We start from the raw sequence: 21,566 nt of genomic DNA on the forward strand, positions 1-21,566 counted from the left end.
GCAGACAAACAAACATACATACATTTATATATTTGTAGCTCAAATTTTCGACCCAAACCAATTAAAAAGCTCGTCCTATCTCTGAATACCATTTATGTAAAATTTCAAATGTTTAGACCAGAAATTGTCTGAGTAATTTGGTAGAGATCGCAGAGGTCCAATTTTTTTAAAACTTTAACCCCTATTATGACCTCTTAAAATTTATTGTTTTGGGCTCAAATCAAGTTATTAAGTTAGATCCATGTCTAAGAAACCTATATCTAAAATTTCAAGTGTTTAGACCCCAAATTGTCGGAGGAGTTAGGGTTAGGGTTCACCAAAGTCAAGTCATTAAACTTTGACCCCTTAACAGCCAAATTTCTGGCAGAAAGCCGATCACATCGATTTTCCCAAATCTCAGTACCCTGTATATTAAATTTCGAATATGTAGACTAAAAATTGCCAGAATTATTGCGTAGGGAAATGTACGCAGACAGACAGACAGACAGACAGACAGACATGTTCACTTTTATAGATATATAGACTAGCATGGGTGCCCCTTATAGATATATAGACTAGCATGGGTGCCCCTTAACCCCTTAACATTTATTGCTTTGGGCTCAAATCGAATTATTAAGTTAGATCCATGTTCAAGGTACCTATATCTAAAATTTCAAGTGTGTAGACTCAAAATTGTCGGAGGAGTTTAGTAGAGTTCTCAAAGGTCAAATCGTTGAACTTTGACATTTTAACAGCCAAATTTCTGGCAGAAAGCCGATCACATAGATTTTCCCAAATCTCAGTACCCTGTACATCAAATTTCGAGTCTGTAGACTTAAAATTGACAGAGTTATTATGTAGGGAAATGTACACAGACAGACAGACAAGCATACAGACACACAGACAGACACACAGGCACACAGACACCTTCACTTTTATAGATAAATAAATAGATAGATTACAAGTGAAGAAAAGAATCTACTATCAGACCATGTATGGGGTACTGTAGTCATATTTTGGCTGGCGAATCTCTATCCCATTTGACGGTTCTTGACAAACTGCAGAAACGTATTTCCTCTTCACCGCAACCTCTCTCTCATAGATGTGATGTTGCTAATCTCAGTCTTTTCTACAAATACTATTATGACACCTGTTCCTCCAAATTATTTGCTTACTTTGTTTTAGCTTGTTTGACTTGTTGGTCTAGAGGTCTCCATTAATTCGTTAAAATCTCATTGTAATACAGCTTACTATTCCAGTAGCTTCTTTCCAAGTACTTCAAGATTATGGGACTCTCTTCCTGCTCACTGTTTTCCTTCTACTTACAGCATTGATCTTTTCAAGAGTAAGGCTAATAGGCATCTCCTGTGTTTGCAATAATCAGCTTTCGTTCTTGCTAGTTCCTTATATGAAGTGGCCTCATGCCTTGTCTCGAGCGATTTCCATAAAAAATTACTTTTTAGTCCAACAACGTCTTACTTAGCAGTGATCAATAACGCGTGTTAATCTAAAATTGTCTTTTTTTGGAAAGTGCATGAGACATCACTCTACTCTCTAAGGCAAGCGAGATCACAAAGGCAATGAATTATTTCCCATTTAATTTGTTCTCTAGAGGAAAATCTGTCTCATCTTTTAAAAACCAGTTAACATTTTTATCACTGATTATTGCTCTCTTTCATGAAAATACACAGGCAATCATGTCATATACGCTTCGTTTGCTTCCACCTTCTTCCAAAATAAAAAAATAGTAAAAAACTTAAAACATATTTGCCATTTTAGATGATATTTTACTTTTCTGAAAATCCCGCAAAGTCAAGGACAATATCACCCAATCTATTGCATGTGGAATGAAAAGTCCAGAAACCCTGATTCAATTCTCAACCATGCTATCTACACTGCAAAGAACTTTTCTTTCTTCTTCTTCTGTGTACCTAAAATCAAATGGAGCTTCCATGAACAGAGATTCTTTCCAAAAACTTCCTGCTTACAAATCACGTTACCTTGGCGCCGTTATTCTTCAGACTACAATATGGTCAATTTCAAATCCAGAGTCAAAAATATGTACGTGCAGATAGAAACAATTCACTTTGCGATCTGATTGGTCAGTGTATAACTAAATCGCTTAGCATGGCCATTTTTACACAGGAGAAAATAAATGTTTATTTATTACTGCTAATGACAAAGCACAAAAATAAACAACTAACAATCACCTGGCATAAAAGTCGAAGATTTATTATAACTAACGGGACCTGTGGAAATTCCACAGGGGCTGATTCCTATGTAATATATTGATGTTGGCATTCTGTAGATATTCAGCGTAAATGGAGACGCTCTGATATTATAGTAGCTATTTTGTTAAAATTTCAAAAGTATTTATCAAAGTTAGCAGGGACGTCCGGTATAGCCAGGTCGTAAAATATACATAAATATGATGTTTTAATTCTTGCAGATTTCGTATATATTATTATTTTCAAAAATAAAAAATATATCTCTATGATTTGGATCTATCAGCTTGAATCGAAACTGAATCCCAAACTTATATATATATATATATATATATATATATATATATATATATATATATATATATATATATATATATATATATATATATCTTTTTGGCTTAAAACTTATTGATATATGAAAATTTACTGGATTACACCAACTCAGTATATTACATACAAGTGTATATATATATATTAGTATATTTAGGCATCATTTTTTCTTTTAAGCACGTTTCATTAAATAGCACAGACAACTCTTGCTTGTTTTTCTTGTAATCCTCCTTTTCTCTTTGTCGGACCATTTTCTGAACGTTTTTTTTTTTTTTTTATCGAGTGAAAAAAGAAATTTCCCATAATCGCGAACGTTTTCCTCAGGTTAGTAGTAAAAAATAAAAAATAAAATGAAATTGAAAAATGAAAATAGCGAGATGAAATGAAAAGACGATTAAAATCAATTTAGAAAAAAAAAAATTAGAAAAAGCTGTTTTCTAGGTTGGCAGTATTTTGCGCGAACAGTTGGCAGAGATGGCGGAAATTTTCTGTTTCTATGCCTATCCTTGTAGCCATGTCACTAGTAAGGGTGCTGGAGGTAAACGTTTTGTCTGGGCTGACGTTATCCGCCTGATAGTCAGGGACCCGAACCTTGGATTAACCACCAAGGAGGCTGTCCTATCAGCAGGTGCAAAGTACTGGAGCTGCTGTATTGCCATTTGGTGAATGGATTCTGGACAATGCAGTAGCTTCTAGTGGGGCCTCTCGATGCCATACTAGTGGGTAATTGTTACGGCTTTACCTTATCATTAGCTACAAATAAAAAAAAAAAAATTCTTTGTTTCTTTTTCTCTCTTAGTTTCCCCTCTCTGTCCTGCTCTAAGTAAATCTGACGACCTAGTCCACAAATTCCAAAAATTCATTATGACAAGTTTCAAGAAAAAATACACGATTAAACCCGGTTCTCCAACTTCCAACGTAGACCCCTACTACCATGTCTCCTTCTCCAACATCAGGGGTCTACGTTCTAACCTTCCAGAGGTTGAAACCCAATTACAGGAGATTAAACCAGACCTTTTATTTTTAAGTGAAACTGGCATTGGACAGGCTATTTCCCTAGAAGAGTTCGCAATTAAAGGATACTCTTACTTAACTTCTAAATCTGACCCCCAAGATCGCCATGGGCATGGAATTTGTGCCTATATTAGGGATAACTTTCCATGTGGTAGGGACATCTCCCGGGAAGATCCTAACTTACCCTATATGTGCTTTTGGGTTGCTTTAGCTGACACTACGGCATTTATATTTACTCTCTATCGCCCCCATAACAGCAGAGTTACTATCTTTCAAAGCATATCTAAGAAAATTGACCAAGTCTTATCTGCTTATCCTTCAGCTAACATTCACGTATGTGGTAACTTCAATGTTCACAACATCGAATGGTTGACCCACTCTAACAAGACCGATGATGAGGGAAGGTTCTGTCATGATTTCTCCATTGCCTATGACCTCACTCAGATTGTTCAGGAACCCACCCGTGTGCCCGACAATGATGGCCAGTATGCGAGCCTACTAGACCTTTTTCTCACAACTTGCCCTGAACTATGTTCAGTTTCTGTTCTGTCGCCTCTTGGATCTTCCGACCACTCTGTTGTATCAATTAAGATAAAAATGAAATGTAATAAGTCCCCAGACGTACCTCTCCATCGTACAGTATATCGATACACTAAGGCTGACTGGGATAGCTTCCATACATTTATATCTGATCTACCTCTGCATTCCATGTTTAAAAAGGATGTGTCCTCTATAGTATTAGACCTGACGGAATGGTTAATTGTAGGTATTGACCGTTTCATACCCTCGAAAAAGTTCCAGCAAAAACCTAACAGCCAGCCATGGTTCTCTCCAGAATGTGCTGCTGCCATTGTGCACAGAAATCACTTTTTCCACTGTTTCCAACGTAATAGATGTATGAAAACTAAGCCGCTTTCAGGACTGCCAGCAACCATTGTAAGAAAGTAATAAAGAATGCAAGAGAGTTGTATGCTCAATCTGTTAAGTCCAAAGTAGCTGAGCAGCGGCTTGGTTCCCACCAGTTTTGGCAAATAGCAAACAGAATCCTGAACAGAAGCGTGTGCTCCATCCCAACTATTATCAATGGACCTGAGGTAATCTCGTCAGCATCAGATAAAGCCAAACTCTTTGTCAAGAACTTTGCAGCTAATTCTACCCTTTGCGATCAAGGCTGCCAACTCCCAATATTTCCTCCTGTATCAGAAAACACGCTATGTCATATACGTATATCTGTACGTGATGTTGCCAAGCTAATCAAAAACCTTGATTCCAGTAAAGCAACTGGCCCTGACGGTATTTCAATTATAGTACTCAAAAAACTTCAACCTGAACTAGCGCCCATACTTACAAAACTGTTTAAACGTTGTCTTAAGGAGAATAGTTTCCCATCTCCCTGGAAAATTTCATCAGTATGCCCTGTATTTAAGAATTCAGGTGATCGCTCATCCCCCTCTCAGTACAGGCCAATAAGTCTCCTGTGCGTCATGAGTAAGTTGCTTGAATCTGTGTTAAATACAGAAGTAATCAACCATCTCAACAAAAATAACCTTCTTAGTGACACTCAATATGGTTTCCGTTCTGCTAGATCTACAGCAGATGTGCTTACAGTTATATCTCATAGGATTAGCAAATCTCTCGACGGAGGCAACCTTTCTAGGGCAATTGCTCTTGACATATCTAAGGCCTTTGATAGGGTATGGCATAAAGGTTTACTTCATAAGATCTCTAGCTATGGTATTGCTGGAAATGTCTTCTCAATTATTAAATCATTTCTTTCTGATAGGTTCATAAGAGTAGTAGTTGAGGGGCAAAAATCTGAAGCTCACAGTATTAATGCCGGTGTCCCTCAGGGGTCCATCCTGGGCTCAACTCTTTTCCTGATCTACATTAATGATCTTCCAAATCACATCCTTACATCATTTGTAGACATCTATGCTGACGACACTACCATTTATGGTAGCACATCTAAGACAGTAAACGACCAAGTTCTCTCCAATTCTCTCTCCTCTGATCTTGAGCACGTAGTACAATGGGGTAAAGAATGGCTGGTTACTTTCAATGCATCTAAAACCAAGCTTCTCTCTTTACATCATCAACATTCTGATCCACATCTGACATCAATTGAAATGAATGGCTCTCGTCTTCAGGGGGCCTCAAGTTTTGACAAACTTCTTGGCTTGACCATTACTCCTGATCTTAAATGGAACACGTACATCAAATCTGTTGCCAAGGCCGCTGGAAAAATGGTGGGATCTTTCTATCGATCCAGTAGATATCTCACTGCTGATGCTATTCTCTATCTATATAAGAGCCAGGTACGTCCAAGGATGGAATACTGTTGCCACATCTGGGCAGGAGCTGCTAGAAAGGACTTGGCCTGCCTTGATAGAGTTCAAAATAGACTTCGTAGCCTCGTAGGAGATGTCCTTTTCTCTTCCTTGCAACCTTTATCTCACAGAAGAGATGTTGCGAGTTTGTCTCTGATGTATCGTTATTTTCATGGAAAGTGTTCGAATGAGCTTCAATCTATGGTCCCCCCTCGCCAAACTTTCACAAGAAACACTCGTCTAGCTGTAAACACTATCAATAATTCCCCCCACTCTTTATCTGTGCCTAAACCTAAACGTAGATTCCATGAACAAAGCTTTTTTCTTAGAACTGCACGCCTGTGGAATTGTCTTCCGTTTTCCTGCTTTCCGGCTGACTACAATATGGTTGTCTTCAAGTCTAACGTAAATAAGTTCTTGATGAGCCGTTCCATATAAGTTATCAACTTTACCAAATTTTCATTACTAATGATTACTATAATGTCCAATTTCTACTGTACACTCTTTAACCCTTATCCTTGAGTGGCCTCTTGGCCTTGATAATGTGGTGATGCCTATGTAAAAAAAAAAAAAAAATCACTAAAATACACAAAAGCACTTGAGCGTTCCCTCCGTTTCATTTTGAGTCTGGTTAATTGTTGGTTTATTAATGTGGATTAACAATGCCTCAAAGATTGGGAGGCGCACCTCGCAATATGAGACAGTTAAATTGGCCGTGTTTTTTTTGTTTTTATTAATATGTCGAAAACGTTTGCGATTATGGGAATTTCTTTTTTCACTCGAAAAAAAAAAAACGTTCGGAAAATGGTCCGACAAAGAGAAAAGGAGGATTACAAGAAAAACAAGCAAGATATATATATATATATATATATATATATATATATATATATATATATATATATATATATATATATATATATATATGTATATATATATATATATATATATTTAGTTCCTTCAGCTATAATCGAAACCGAAACCAAAACCAAAACTTATAAAGAATTCTTGGTAAAATTATTTATTACAAGAAATTGAAGTACATAACAATTAAACGATGTAAGGGTGATACAGAAAATAACACTCGCTATCGCATTAACATTTAGATAAGTAATCGCAAGTAATCTCACTTATTTTATTATTATCTCACTTTTGGAGAACTCTTTAGTGAAATGCAAAACCTCACTACAAGTGTATCAGTTATTCTAAAGCAGGATAAAACTTTCTCAACTGGTTATTCTCAATTGTCATCCATTCCAAAGTTGTCAAATAAAACATTTTCGCACCTGTAACCATTCTTTTATTTCAGCAACGTTTTTTTTTATTTCTCATTATGTTATCTTTATCAAATCTAAGGAGTGTCAGGTGTTGAGCTGTATTTATGTATTGTGAAGTTATTTTTACAGGGAGTGGATCGTTATCTGGAGTGTAGATAAGAGCATTAATTACCAAAAACCTTGAAAACAAGATCATTCATTTTTATTGAGACACATAACATGTCATTTCCACGTATTGAGTCATAGCAGAGAGGAGCGTAAGTGAACTCATATGATTTTCTCCTTGCCCCCATGCTTCGAGGCAAAGTTTTATACAATTGGAAATACTTTTAAGTACTTTACAACGAAATAAATCTACAAGAATTCCATACATTTTGACAGATGTTTTCTACGTGATGTATTGTCGGTTTAACAATGGACGAACGTTTACCAAATTATGATATGATGGATTTTGTAAGTGTTATAAAGAAAAATAAAGAAAAATAACTTAAAAAGAATAGGGTTGCCTCCCCTGGCAGAGAGAATGAACTAAGATGGTGGACTCACATTATTTACAATAATCGTTTTTGTAAAGTTAACATTTTTTTTCTATTGTTAATAAATAGTTCGCTGTTCATATGAAGTGTTCTTGATAACTTTCATAACCAACAACGAATGAAATTATTCTTCGAAACATAAATCAGCGACGGGAATAACATAACTGAGGACTTAAAAACACTATTTTTTTCGGTGATCAGATAGTATCTTGAAAAAAATCTATCGGAATATTTTTTACTTTCTTGGAGAAATTTTTGTTCAAAAACGAAAAATTTGAATTATTTTCGTCATGGATCCTAATTTGCTGGATACAATGCTTAGAAGTCAACAATGACAATTTCTACAGACACAAAACAAATTAATTGAAACTTTAACAGAACAATTTCAAACAACTCTCGGTGGTGTCAAGCGTAAATTTGAATTCTTTTGATTATATAACAAATACAATAACAGAATTCCAGCTTAATCCTGGTTAAAGACAAGTATTTACTACCTAATTTAACTGTTGGAAGGACACTTTCCAATATAAATTCGGTAGAAAGGACGATGCTCCATATTTAACGAAACAGTAGCGCAGTTAACAGACATTTTTGGTGACTTATCACCATTATTTAACATCTGTGATATTGGTTTGCAACTAAAGAAACGTGATAATCATGATTTTGTTAATTATGATGGAATCATAAACGTACAAGTGAAAAATTTTCAGCTAAAATCGTTGAGAGAGGATCAATGTAAATACCTTATTCCATTGCAAGATTACAATCTCCAGACGACGCTACCATACGTCCAAGTCTACTGTCTGTGTTGGAAAAAGATTAAAACAATGCCGACAGTGGAAATTCTGACCACGGAATACTAACGTTTCATAAACGTTGAATAAGACATTACAATGATGCAGCAGCAACAGCAGCAGCAACAGCAGCAGCAACAGCAGCAGCAACAACAACAACAACAACAACAACAACAACAACAGCAGCAACAACAACAACAACAACAACAACAACAACAACATCAACAACAACAACAACATTCTATTGATGCACCTGTTTCCAACAATATAAAATCCGTAGGAAAATCCTCAACTGTGAATTAGAAAGAAACATTAACACCTGCTGGTCATGCGGAGAAAAGCACTATACTCGTGTTGCCCATTAAAAAACAGAAAAACAAAACAGTGCCAACATTGTTCCCGGTGCCGGTACAAGGACGGATTTTGTGAAAGAATAACCATAACACTGCCAGGATGAAGACTTCACAGCCAAGAGACAAAACCCATATAAAAATGTCAGGATGTTTCCAGAAATCGAATTCAATTTTTTCCACTTTTAATGTAAATTTTGAAATTCATAGAAAATATATACATAAATATATATAAACAAATAGCCAGTAAATTTTCAGTTCAATACCGATTCAGATATCACTCTGATTTCATATCTAACATGAGAGTTGTTGGGAAAACCTACTCTAAAGAATACAATTGTTGCTTGTAGTGCATCGAGAGACAATATACAATTAACTGGTGAGCTAACATGTCATGTGGTCTGAAAGGCACGATAAGTTACTCTTCTTTGATTAAAAGCATTAAAAATTGGTACAAACCTGTTTTTGTGCAATCTGTAGGGCCCCATGCTGTCAAAAAGAATGAAGAAAAAAGAAAAAAATGGCCGCTTTTTCTCGTTATATGCTTGCGATAGTGTCACCTAATATGCAAATAAGATACTTCCGATTTGAAATAAAAGCCTGATCTTTCAGGGACTTGGGTTAAGTTTAGATTTGGATGTTGGAGTGATAAGTCTGATAAAGCTGTGCGTCGGGTTTTTGAGCTGCGACCTTTAGACAGCAGAAAGGCGAGTTTTAAAGTGAGTTGTTATGACAGCAAAATGTCGAGTATTCAAATGAGGAGCTTTGACAGGTGAATTTCGAGTTTTGGAATATCGAGTCTTTGGTAGTAGGATCGAATTTTGAATAGTGAATTTTAACAGCAGTATGTCGAATTTAACCCTGCAAATTGTTACTGTAAGTGAAGCATAGTTAACAATCTATCAAGACAGCTGTAGAACAGTTAACACTTAATTGTTTTAATCATAAGCTATTTCGGCTCGAAGATATCATGTTATATATTGAGATATATTATAGAATGTGTCATATGTTGTATGTGAATATATTCTATAATGACGTACACGTTTAATAGTTGAGTTTATCTTTTCCTCTGTATATTCGTGTACGTGTAAATGTGTGTATGTATATATATAAATGTATTATTTAGTTGATCGTCTAGTGTGTATATTTTAGCATTTATGCAACTGTGCTAACAGGAACCGATTGACGTGAACGTATCGAAACAGTTGTAGACAAACAATTCTTTTAACAGATGTAAATAACACAATACATACCTGAATTATTTATGAACATTTATTCTCATGATCTGGCCAGCATTTTCAGAGATTACACGTTCTTACATCTTGGCTGTCCGGAGTGATGCCACTTCCCACGTCATCTTAGTCGTCTGTTCTCTCCGATGTCCAGCTAACGATTTCTTGAATCTCCCCAAAACTACCTACATCACGTGTTTCTTTACATCACATCATTACGTGTCTCAGACCAACCTAATGTCCCCAAATGTAGTTATTTGTTTATGAAAACCCCAAAATAATGTTTACATCTATTTTCTATTTTCACATTCCTTTTGTGATTTATGTGTCAACCATCTTTTCCCCAATTTAATTGTTTATTCCTCTAATCATAATAATTGATCCAGTGATCAGCCGTCACTTAAATCAATCAATTAATAATAATAATAATAATAATAATAATAATAATAATGATAATAATGTTTTGACCCTTGGCCCTGCTTATTACAGTTAACACAGATACTACGCTATGATCATAGCCTAAAGGGTCATAACATTACAATCATAGAATCAGGTCTACTGAGATTGCATAAAGATGTGATATTACCTTTTAGTGAAGAAGCTGACTTGGTTGTGTGGATGAAAAGGTACAATTAGTAGCTAAGCTACAAAAAGTGCAAAATCTTGCGAGTTTTATTTCCCTATTTTTCCATGGAGATGCGCTGGCTCTCTACCTTGAGATGAGCAAAGAAGACCAATTAGAAGCGGAACAGATAGAAATAAGACTAGTGATGACATTCATCGAAGGACCTTTTGAAGTATATGCAAAGCTAAAACGACTCAAGTGGATAGGAGAGTTGCTTGATGTTTACGCTAATACAATCAAAAGATTGACTAGACTAGCAGGATACATAGGGATAGGGCTGGATCATACAACCAAACTTGCTTCCATTATGGGATTTTCAGCCAATGTATCTGTAGCACTACAACACTTACCTCACACTGAGAGAATGGACTTTAGAAAACTAATATATATATATATATATATATATATATATATATATATATATATATATATATATATATAAACACTTATAAAAGACTAGCAGTTCAGCCTGGCCTTGCTCGGGCTTTATGTACTGTTTACAAATTGCCCTATGTGTGAATACACTTAAATTAAGATTTCAAATGTTTAGACCAAAATTTGTCTGAGTAATTTCGTAGAGAAATAAAAGCAGTTGATGGAAGGGACATAAAATGTAAAGGAGCCCGACAAGTGGAGACCAAAATACATGGAGTATGAGTAAAAGTAGAGGCGAGATTATTGAGTCACATTATTGACGAGATTGACGTCATAATTGAAATGGATGTAATAAACAAGATGGCAAGTGTAACTATGAAAAAAGCTGATGCAAAGTTTGGAGATCTACACTGTACCATAGCTGCCCATCTGGCGATTGTTTGTAAAATTGAGGATAAAGTCTTGGATGGAAATGTCGATGGAGAGCAATAGACAGTAAGATGGAAACGGAAGAGAGAGCCTAAAAGGTTACAGAACAGAATGACATATTATAAGAATTACTGTAAAATAAGAAAACCTCAGAAAGGTGGATAGCAGGAAGCATTCTTTTACCATAGAAGGGAGAAGGAAAAGATGTGTTCCCATTGATGATAGGCTCCAAGGTCAGAAAAGGGAAAGTCAGGCCAGTGTTAAACTTCCGTGAATTGAACCTTTTTGTGGCGTGTCATACAAGAAGCTATATAATAAATGCGTGTGATGAAAACATGAAAAAGTAGAGAGGTTTGGTGGGAGGAACTGCAATTGTGGACCTTAAGTCTACCTACTCACAGCTACATGTCGTGAAGAAACTATGGCAGTACCAGCCGATCTGCTATAAAGGCAAAACTTATTGCCGAACATGACTTGGATTCCGAATAAATGTTGTGCTAAATATTATGGAGTACAAAACTGTTCTGTTCATGAAATTAATTTTAACCATCCTAGGACGGGTATCGTTCTAGTTGTTTAGTAAAATTTATTTGTTGATTTATTGATGATAAAATGAAAATGTTCTGTCCTGTAAGGATTGAAAAAAATTTCAAATCTTTTTTTTTTTTTTTAGTAGAGGGTTACCACTTAATAATGCTGAAAGCCACTCAAGGATTATGAAGATTAATGAGATGGAATGATAACTTGTTGAAAAGTGAAGAAGCTAATGAGAAAATGAGGATAATTAATAGAATGTATAAATTTGGTTACTTGTGGGTAGAGCATGTGACAGGAATCTGTTTACATTAGATGCCATCGTGAAGAAATTCATTTCATGACACTAGGCAGATAGAGGAAGAAAGGAAACTTAGGTTTCGTTCTGATAGCAAAGTGAATTCTTGCTGTGAATGTTTCACAAAGGGTAGCCGGAGATCAGAGCTTAGTTGAGCACCTTCAATGAAAATAAAGATAGAGTAAAGGTAGAGAGATACTAACAAAGACCCTTCTGTGAGAAGGATTTGTAAGGAATGAAATAGAGAATTTCCTACTAGATTTCAAAGTCGATTTTTAACTCTCTTTAAGCAACAAATAGTGCTATGCCCGGATGTGGTAACGGTACTCTATCTTAGGACGTATCTAAGCTTATGTAAGTAGAGAATAGCATCAGAAATCTTTCTGGAGTGATAGAATGATCCAAACATTTTTACAGTAACTTTAGCAACAGATTGCATGTAAGTTTTGCATTTTAAATCTAGAGTGAAGGTCAGTTCTTAAGCTTATCAAATCATGTGGCTTTCTCAATATGGTGGAAAGAGAGAATCTTGATTTTAGAAATGTTAAAAAAGCCACCCCATTGCACAACATGCTTCTAATCAGAAAAGAGGGAGTCATTAAGAACTTGATCACCCGTGCTCTTTCACCTGCCTAGATATCAACAAATGGCCTTAAAACATGATTTAGAAGATCATTAATGAACATCAATTAGAGAGTTTGGTCGAGGATAGATCATTGAAACACACTGACATTGATTCTATGTTTCAGAATTTTGCTCATCAATGACTACTTTTATAAACCAATCAGAGAGAAGGAATTCAACAGTTAAGAAGATATTGCCAGATATTCCATAGCAGGAAAATTTGTGGAACCGCCTTTTGTGCCAAACTCTATCAAACACCTTTAAAATATTGAGAGCTAGTTCTGTAGAAATAGACTTTCCATTAAGAGATTGATTGATACTGCTCATTATTACAGTTAGAGCATCAAAAGTTGACCTTGTAGGACGGAATCCATATTGCTAGTTTCTAAGTAGTTAATTGCTTGAATTCAACTTTCTCATAATGCATAGGATAGTGGTCGGTGTGTACTAAGATGTAAAAAACCTATTACCAGCATTTTTATATATTAAACAAACTAGTAAAGTTTTCCAGAAAGAATTAAAGTACTTTTTTCCTTTAAGCAACGATAAAATAATTTTAAAAGGCTAGGAACAAATCCTGATAGCAAATTCTTAAGCAAATTAACAGGGATCTTGTCAGTTGACTTGTTGGTATTAAGATTCCTGATAATTTGGCAATGCTCTAAACAATTATATGTTCAATAATCCTATTATTTCTCTCCTCTCACTATTTCTCATCCCATTCACCCATCATCGTCACATTTTAAATATGGACAGAAAGACACATGATCATGCACATACATTTCGCCTTTATGGTCATTAATATTAAAAAAAAATTTCTTAATTTCAACAGAAATGATGTGATGATCACATTATATGTGGAATTACCAGCAATTATTTTAAATGCTATTCTCACAGCATTTCAAATGTTCTTCTCCAGGTGCGTTTTGTTGAACTTGAAAATTTGTACGGACTTTTTTTTCTTTTTTTTTACACGGTGGTCACCACTTATCAAGGCCCGGAAGCCACTCAGGGATAAGGGTTATTGCAAGTACAGTACATTAGTGTGGAGATTTGATGAAGTGTTTACTTAAGGGGGCGGTTCATTAGAAATTTGTTAACGTTGGACTTGAAGACATCCAAGTTGTAGTAAGGTGGGAAGCAGACAGACTGAACAGAGTTCCACAGGCGTGCAGTTCTAAGAAAGAAGCTTTGTTCATGGAATCCACGTTTTGATTTAGGCACAAATAAAGAGTGGGGGAAATTTTTCACAGTGGATTCAGCTAGATTTTAAAGTGGATTCAGCTAGATTTTAAACAGAACTCTTTATTTAATGTACGAGAGTAAGCTTGTCCTTGTTCCATCAGCCATGATGAGGTAAAAGTATAAAGAAATTCGTAATTATAGTCTTAATATTGCCAGTATTGAGGACTGAACCTTCAACCTCCAGAATACTGTCATTTAAAATTTATTATTATACTTAGCATATTTATCCGTTGCGCAAGGACCCATGATCTGACAAAGCCCTATTCTACACTCTATTTCCTGTTTTTCACAGAAGAGATGTAGCAAGTCTACCTCTGCTCTATCATTATTTTCATGGCAGGTGCTCAATTGAGCTGCTATCTATGATTCTCCCACCCTGTAAAAATTTTCAGCAGACACTTGTCTAGCTACCACAACTGCTAACAACTTCTCTTTGCCTAAAACTAGACATAAATTCCGTGATCAAAGTTTATTTCCTAGAACTGCCTGTCTGGGGAACACAATACCACATGGCTGCTTCTCAGCTCATTATAACATGGCCGTTTTCAAGACTAATGTGAACAAGTATTTGTTGAGCCGTCCTCTTAAATAAACAAATACTGCCCAAGTTTCACCAATAAAGATAATCACAGTGTCATCTCACTGGCTAACTGAGACTCGTTAACCCTTATGCTTGAGTGAGCTCCCCTAGAAAAAAATATCAATTCAGATAATTTAAATTATCAATCCTCATCTAAAAAAACATCTGAAACATGATGTTTGAGAGTTCAGGACAGAGTGAGACGAACCTCTCCACTCGCTGAAGAAAGTGTGTTTTATGTGCTCAATAAAAGTTGACTATGAAAATTGTAGACAATCCTTTCAGATACTTGTTTGAAGGGTCATGATATTATGTGGTTAGATCACATATATTGATGATGACACTCTATAAGAAGAAAAATGACAAATATCATATGACAATATTTTTCGACTCATCCTCCACTTTATAATATATATATATTAGTGGCTTGGCAAGACCACAGTGAGACAACTAAGCCCCCCCCCCCCAAAAAAAAAACCCCAATAAAAAACAAAAACAAAAACAAAAAAAAAAACAAGCAAAATTCATCCTAAAGCAGCAAAACTTAAGTTAGCCTACCAGGACACTATATATACACATGTAGGCAAAGTTGGGCATATCTTCTTGGTTTGAGAATATAGGTTCTTTTTATCAATTATCATAAAATTTTAACCATAAAATAGTATTATATTCTTCAAAAAGCCTGTAAATTTTCATGTAGTTTCGTCCCATAGAACCAAAGATATGAGCATTTCAATATTCAATTTGGCTACGAATATATATATATATATATATATATATATAGGAAGTTATAAAAATATATATGGCAATTAAGCTAGACAGAATATTCCGCATTTCATCCATGCTAGGATTCGTCAGGCATAAGCAGAGGGAATAGGGAAATAAAAGAAAAATGATTTCACGTGAATGGATGGTCGAGTGAAGAGTAGAATTTCCAATAACGATAAAATCCAAGAAAAGTTGGTTAAAGTTTGGTATCCAGAAGTAAAAATCCAAAGGAATCGCGTTACTGGAAGATATTTCGATGTAATCCAAAGGGCAGAATTCCGTGAAATAATTCACAAATGTGTACAAGGAAGAGTGAGTTCCAAATATTATTATAAAAAGAAAGATAAATTGTGCGTAGAATGAAGAAAGGGGGAGATTTTAAGACGCTTCTGTCGAGGCCGACTTTTTAAATACGAATAAAGAAACTAAAAAGATGAACAGTGATTGGGTCATTTTTAAAATAGAAAATGCAATACCACAATGACCCAGACAAAATAACGTTGACGTGGTGCAAGAATTAAGGCAGAAAGAAGGGGTCAAATGAAATAAACAAGTAATGACTTTAAAATGAACTTATCAGCCGGAGTCAAAAGATTGATAAAATCAATTGCATGGAAATTAAACTCATAGTCCTTAACTTAAAAACAAACAAAAAAAAAAATTATAGATTGTTTTTAAGTTAAGGACTATGAGTTTAATGTGGAAACGTCTCTATCTAATAGGTTGGGAAGGGTATTTAAAGTTATTATTTAAAATATAAAATAAGTAAATAAATGAATAAATAAATAAAGATTTAAAGGGGATAAAACAACATTTATGGGGAAGAAATTGGCCGTCATCCACAGGCTCCACTATAAAGCAAAAACTTAGAACTGTACAAAAATAAATATATATTTATGCAAGTGCGTATGTAAATGTACATAGCAAAGTATAAGTAAACATACATACAAAAATATAAATGTATTGGTAGATGGATATATTTAATTAATTGGAATGTTTATTGAGATACGTATTATTTATTAATTTTATTTATTGCAAACCAATATCCTCAACTGAAAAGATGAGGAAAATAGTCCGCAAAAAACAAAATGTAGATTAGATGAATATAATAACAAACGGAGACTGTAGATGTAAAGCCAGCCAAACAAAAGAAATGAAGAATTACCAATAAAATTATAAAGTTATAAAGTTCCAAGAAAGTATGTAGAAAAGATCTATAATATTATAGGATTATGTATCTGAAGGGTTAATATAAGAACTATGTAATTTCAAATTTGCCATATTTAACTTTGGTCTGATGTTTGCAATAGGAGATTAGTTCGCTTTTAGAATTTATTATATCGCTACTTTGGGGGAAAGTAATTATTGTTATAGCTTCGGCTATGCAGAGGTGACATAACTTAGAGCCTGGAGTATAAGACTTAACCTTTTTTAGGATAGTCCATTTCATTGAGAAGGGAGTATTATTAGACTTAAGTTTTATAATTAAAGTGGTTAGAGAAGTTCTTTGATCATTATTAGAATTTTGGTTGTTAAAAGAAGATATATGGTTTGATATTCTTTTCTTTATTAAAGTTGAAGTCGCGCCGATATATGTGTACGTGCTTTATTAATAGCTCGAGGTCTTATAGTAATTTGTTGATTTGTACTAGGGAGTTTAAATTTTGTACATTGTAATGAACATAGGGTGGGGACAATGATTGTCGGAGTATTGTTTTGGAGGGGATCATGAGTGTTATTGGTATTAGGATGACTATTGGGAGAAATATTATTACTATTATTAGTAGTAGTATTATTAGCATTATTATTGCTAGTTCTCTGATTGTTAGTAAAAGGGCTGTTTGATTCGTTTATTGGATCAGTAATTCTATCAGATGGTTGGTAGGAAGAGAGGAACTTAATGATAGAATATTAGTGTCTGTTATGGGAGAGTTACGTGGAAGCTCTGTAACTGTGCATGAATGTATAACATCTCTATGGATGCAGTCATTATTGAGTGGGGAAAGTTGCTTGTTGTTACAATTGCAGTTATTTTGGCGTTTTATTGGGAAAGGGATTTTTGTGCTGATTTAATTTTTTTGTTATTAGATGTTAAGGTTCTTTGTGCTAAATTAAACATAGTTGAATAAGAAATCCTTATTGACTTTTTATTAAAAATAGAGCTATATCTATGTGGGTATTTAAAAGAGTTTTGTACAATATTGAAGACTTCTTTAGATATATTGGTTTTGACATTTACGCTAAATGGAAGATTAAACCAAATATTTTTCTTTCTCCTAAGGCGATTGCGTGGGTTAGATGTGTTACCATTAGTATGTTGGTTCGGATTAAAGTTTTTGTTTTGCTGTTCTGACACTGTTATAGTAGCATTGTTCTATTGCCGTTGAAATTTCTGGAGTCGTTTTCTGTTCCAATAGATTTTGATTCAGTTCAATGATGTGACGGTGTAAAAGGTAGATTAAATTATAAAAAAAAAGAAAGGAAGAAAAAAAAAAGGAATTACTTCCTCTGGACATTTAACGGCATTAATTAATCGTTGAGCGTTTGGATTTAAATCTAAATAAAACAGTTGGAGGATTTATTTCTCCACTGACGATGGATTATTACCCGAAAGGACCTTTGGAATTAAATAGCACCCACAGTTAAAATTCAGGTAGATAAATGAATAAATATATATTAAAAATAATAATAATAATAATAAATAATAATAAATAAATAAATTGAATTATTTATCATTCATATATTTATTTATTTATCTTCTTACAACGACTGTACATTCCTGCATTGTTCTAGCCTTCTAAAAATAACTTTTATTCTCTAACAATGCTTCAAGCAAACTATTATTTGTATTTTTATAAAAACCTCAATGATGTTCGACTTGTGTGTGTGTGTGTGTGTGTGTGTGTGTGTGTGTGTGTGTGTGTGTGTGTGTGTGCATATATAAACTTTCTCATGCCATGAGTAAAAAACTTCTGTTCGAAACCATTTCAAGTGTTTAGAGGAAGGGAGAAGGGAACTATCATACCAAACAATCTCCACAGTTTAGCATGAGTTTGGAAAGAAATCATTCATTCCATCTTTATAATGAAACGTTTTCTTTCGTTTTTCTTTTCTTCTTTCTATACTGATTGAGATGGGATTTTCGTTGTTTTAGACGTTCTCTTTAGAAACGTTATTTTATATGAATATTATTGTAAACACTGACAAAGGATGTATACTCGTCTAAAATAAGAAGTGTCTATGCACGTCTGAAATAACATTTTTGTTGGTCTCTCACGCTTATGTTGGAAAATATTTTAGATGGGTCAACACATTTCTCTCTCACTATATATATATATATATATATATATATATATATATATATATATATATATATATATATAGTAATTTGTAAAATATATATGGCGATTAAGATACACTGAATATTCAGCGTTTCATCCACTCTAGGATTCCTCAGCCTGAGGAATCCTAGAGTGGATGAAATGCCGAATATTCAGTGTAGCTTAATCGCCATATATATTTTATAAATTATTAACTAGCTCTACCTATGTATTGAGCACTTTTGAAGTAAATACTTAAAGTTTACGCATAAATCTATACTTTCGTATATTAATTTTATGTGAGTAAATGAAGTAGTTATATATATATATATATATATATATATATATATATATATATATATATTTCATTATCCATATAAAATTTTATAAGATGCAATATTTATGTATCAGTATTCACTTCAGCAGTGCTTGATACGTGAATGGAGCTAGGCAATAAGTTATGAAAATATATATGGCAGTAAGCTACTCAGAATTTTCTGTTTTATCCTTGTAAGGATTCGTCAGGTTAATACATGGAATTGGCATTACCATGTGTTATATATATATATATATATATATATATATATATATATATATATATATATATATATATATATAGTTATATATATAGTTATATATAGTTTTAAATAAAATAGTAGGCGGAAGTTTCTCAAGAGCTCTTTCGGCTATCATCTCTTCAGGAGTAAATCGATAGCAATCTAAATAGTATTGTGACGAAAATAAAGAGTTCTATTGGGGAACTTATTAATGTGCCAATGTACAGGGACATTAATTAAATTTATTTACGTTTAAAAAACTTTAGCGGATATTTTCGTCGGGTACTATGAATCCGTTATGTTTAATTCTACATCTAAACCCACTGCATATTTCAGATATGTTGACGACACTTTTGCTAGTTTTCCTTCGCAAAGTGAAGCGTCGATATTTTTTAATAGGTTGAATTCTTTACATGGGGCTTTTAAGTTCACTATGGAAAGTGAGAAGGACAATTCGCTTCCTTTCTTGGATGTTCTTGTCGAACGCTCAAGGGGGGGGACTTTCTCACAACAATTTATAGAAAGCCGACATTTACTGGCCTATATGTGAACTGGTTGTCTTTTGTACCTAAATCACGTAAGGTCGGCTTAATTAATACTTTGGTACATAGAGCCCTCATGATTTGTTCGCCTAACAGATTAGATGTCGAACTCGATAAGATCAGGGAAATATTCATCAATAATGGTTATCCTGTTGACCTTATTGATGATTGTATTTTCAAAAAGGTTGCGAATTTTAAATCCCCTAAAAATTTTGGACCCTTGAAATGCCCGGTTTATTTGAAATTACCGTGGATAGGGGAGGGGAGTAATATAATTTCAAAACAGATTCGAAGAAGTATTTACGATTGCTTCAATTCGGTGACCTTGCGTGTGGTATATACTACGAGACCTGCTTTTCCGTCTTTCCGTAAGGATAGTTTGCCTTACATCCAAAATAGTAATATTGTATATCAGTTTAAATGCCAGTGCGATGCTGGTTATGTTGGGCGAACATCCTTGCACCTTTTGACTCGTATAAACCAGCATGTTCCATCGAAGATCAGACAAGGGAGGATGGGGTTCGGTGGTCTCCCTCCTTCTGCAGCCTTGGACTCTGCTATTGGCCAGCATTTGGTTGACAACCCGTGCTGTGCCGATAGATATAAAATAGATTGGTTCGAGGTGCTACATAGAGCGGACTCCAAAAACCATTTAAAGATTTTGGAGGCCGTCTCTATCGCGGTGCGTCAACCTTCTTTGTGCCGGCAAAAGGAAACATCAAACGCATTGTTTCTCTTTGAGGAACTTTGAAATTTTTTCTCTCGCTTTTTTTTTCTCCCTCGTTGTGCCAACATTTTTAATCGTTTTTTAAACATAAATAAATTTAATTAATGTCCCCGTACGTTGGCACATTAAATAAGTTCCCCAATAGAACTCTTTATTTTCGTCACAATACTATTTAGATTGCTATCGATTTATTCCTGAAGAGATGATAGCCGAAAGAGCTCTCGAGAAACTTCCGCCTACTATTTTATTTAAAACCATATACAAATTCTGTACCTCTAAACATTTATTTATATATATATATATATATATATATATATATATATATATATATATATATATATATATATATATATATGGGATTAAATTTGCTAGCTATCCTATCAGATTCTTTGTTATTCATGCCTCTGTTTTCAGAAACCATTTAAGTATTGTTATTGGCTGGTGAAATCAGGAGTGTAGATAATTAAGAATTTAATTGGTTAGATAGCAGAATAAATATCATGTATACATAAACATACGGTAACATCAATTTCATCCATTAGCCTGACGAATCCTCATAAGGACTAAACACAGAACATTCTGTGTAGTTTAATTGCTACATATATTTTTATAACTTACTATATATATATATATATATATACATATATATATATAGAGAGAGAGAGGGAGAGAGGGGGGGTTACACCATTTGAAACGTTGTGTAAATAACATTAAGATACATTATCTTCTTGTAAAGAACATAACTGAAGAAAGAAAAAGATAGATTGGATAGTCAGAATTGCGTTGACAGATTCAAGACTATCGATGTCTACCTTTGAGAATGATTTAGAATAGCATAAAGTATCATAAAGAAATATGGCAAAGTTAGCTCTCTTGTAATT

At 34.2% G+C, this 21,566-nt stretch overlaps 1 protein-coding gene across 1 annotated transcript in view; it reads right to left on the minus strand.

Annotated features, from left to right (window-relative positions):
* The window catches only part of LOC145293840 (transmembrane protein 187-like), a 63,022-nt gene extending 52,815 nt beyond the window's left edge, over window positions 1-10,207 (minus strand). Inside the window, exon 1 of the mRNA XM_080140512.1 lies at window positions 10,083-10,207. The gene's annotated coding sequence lies outside the window, so the exon portion shown is untranslated. The remainder of the gene's footprint in view (window positions 1-10,082) is intronic.
* Between the last annotated feature and the right edge of the window lie 11,359 nt (window positions 10,208-21,566).

The sequence above is a fragment of the Euprymna scolopes genome, chromosome 15 (genome assembly GCF_053919585.1).
Source record: "Euprymna scolopes isolate OS-2025 chromosome 15, ASM5391958v1, whole genome shotgun sequence".
Lineage (NCBI taxonomy): Eukaryota > Metazoa > Mollusca > Cephalopoda > Sepiida > Sepiolidae > Euprymna > Euprymna scolopes.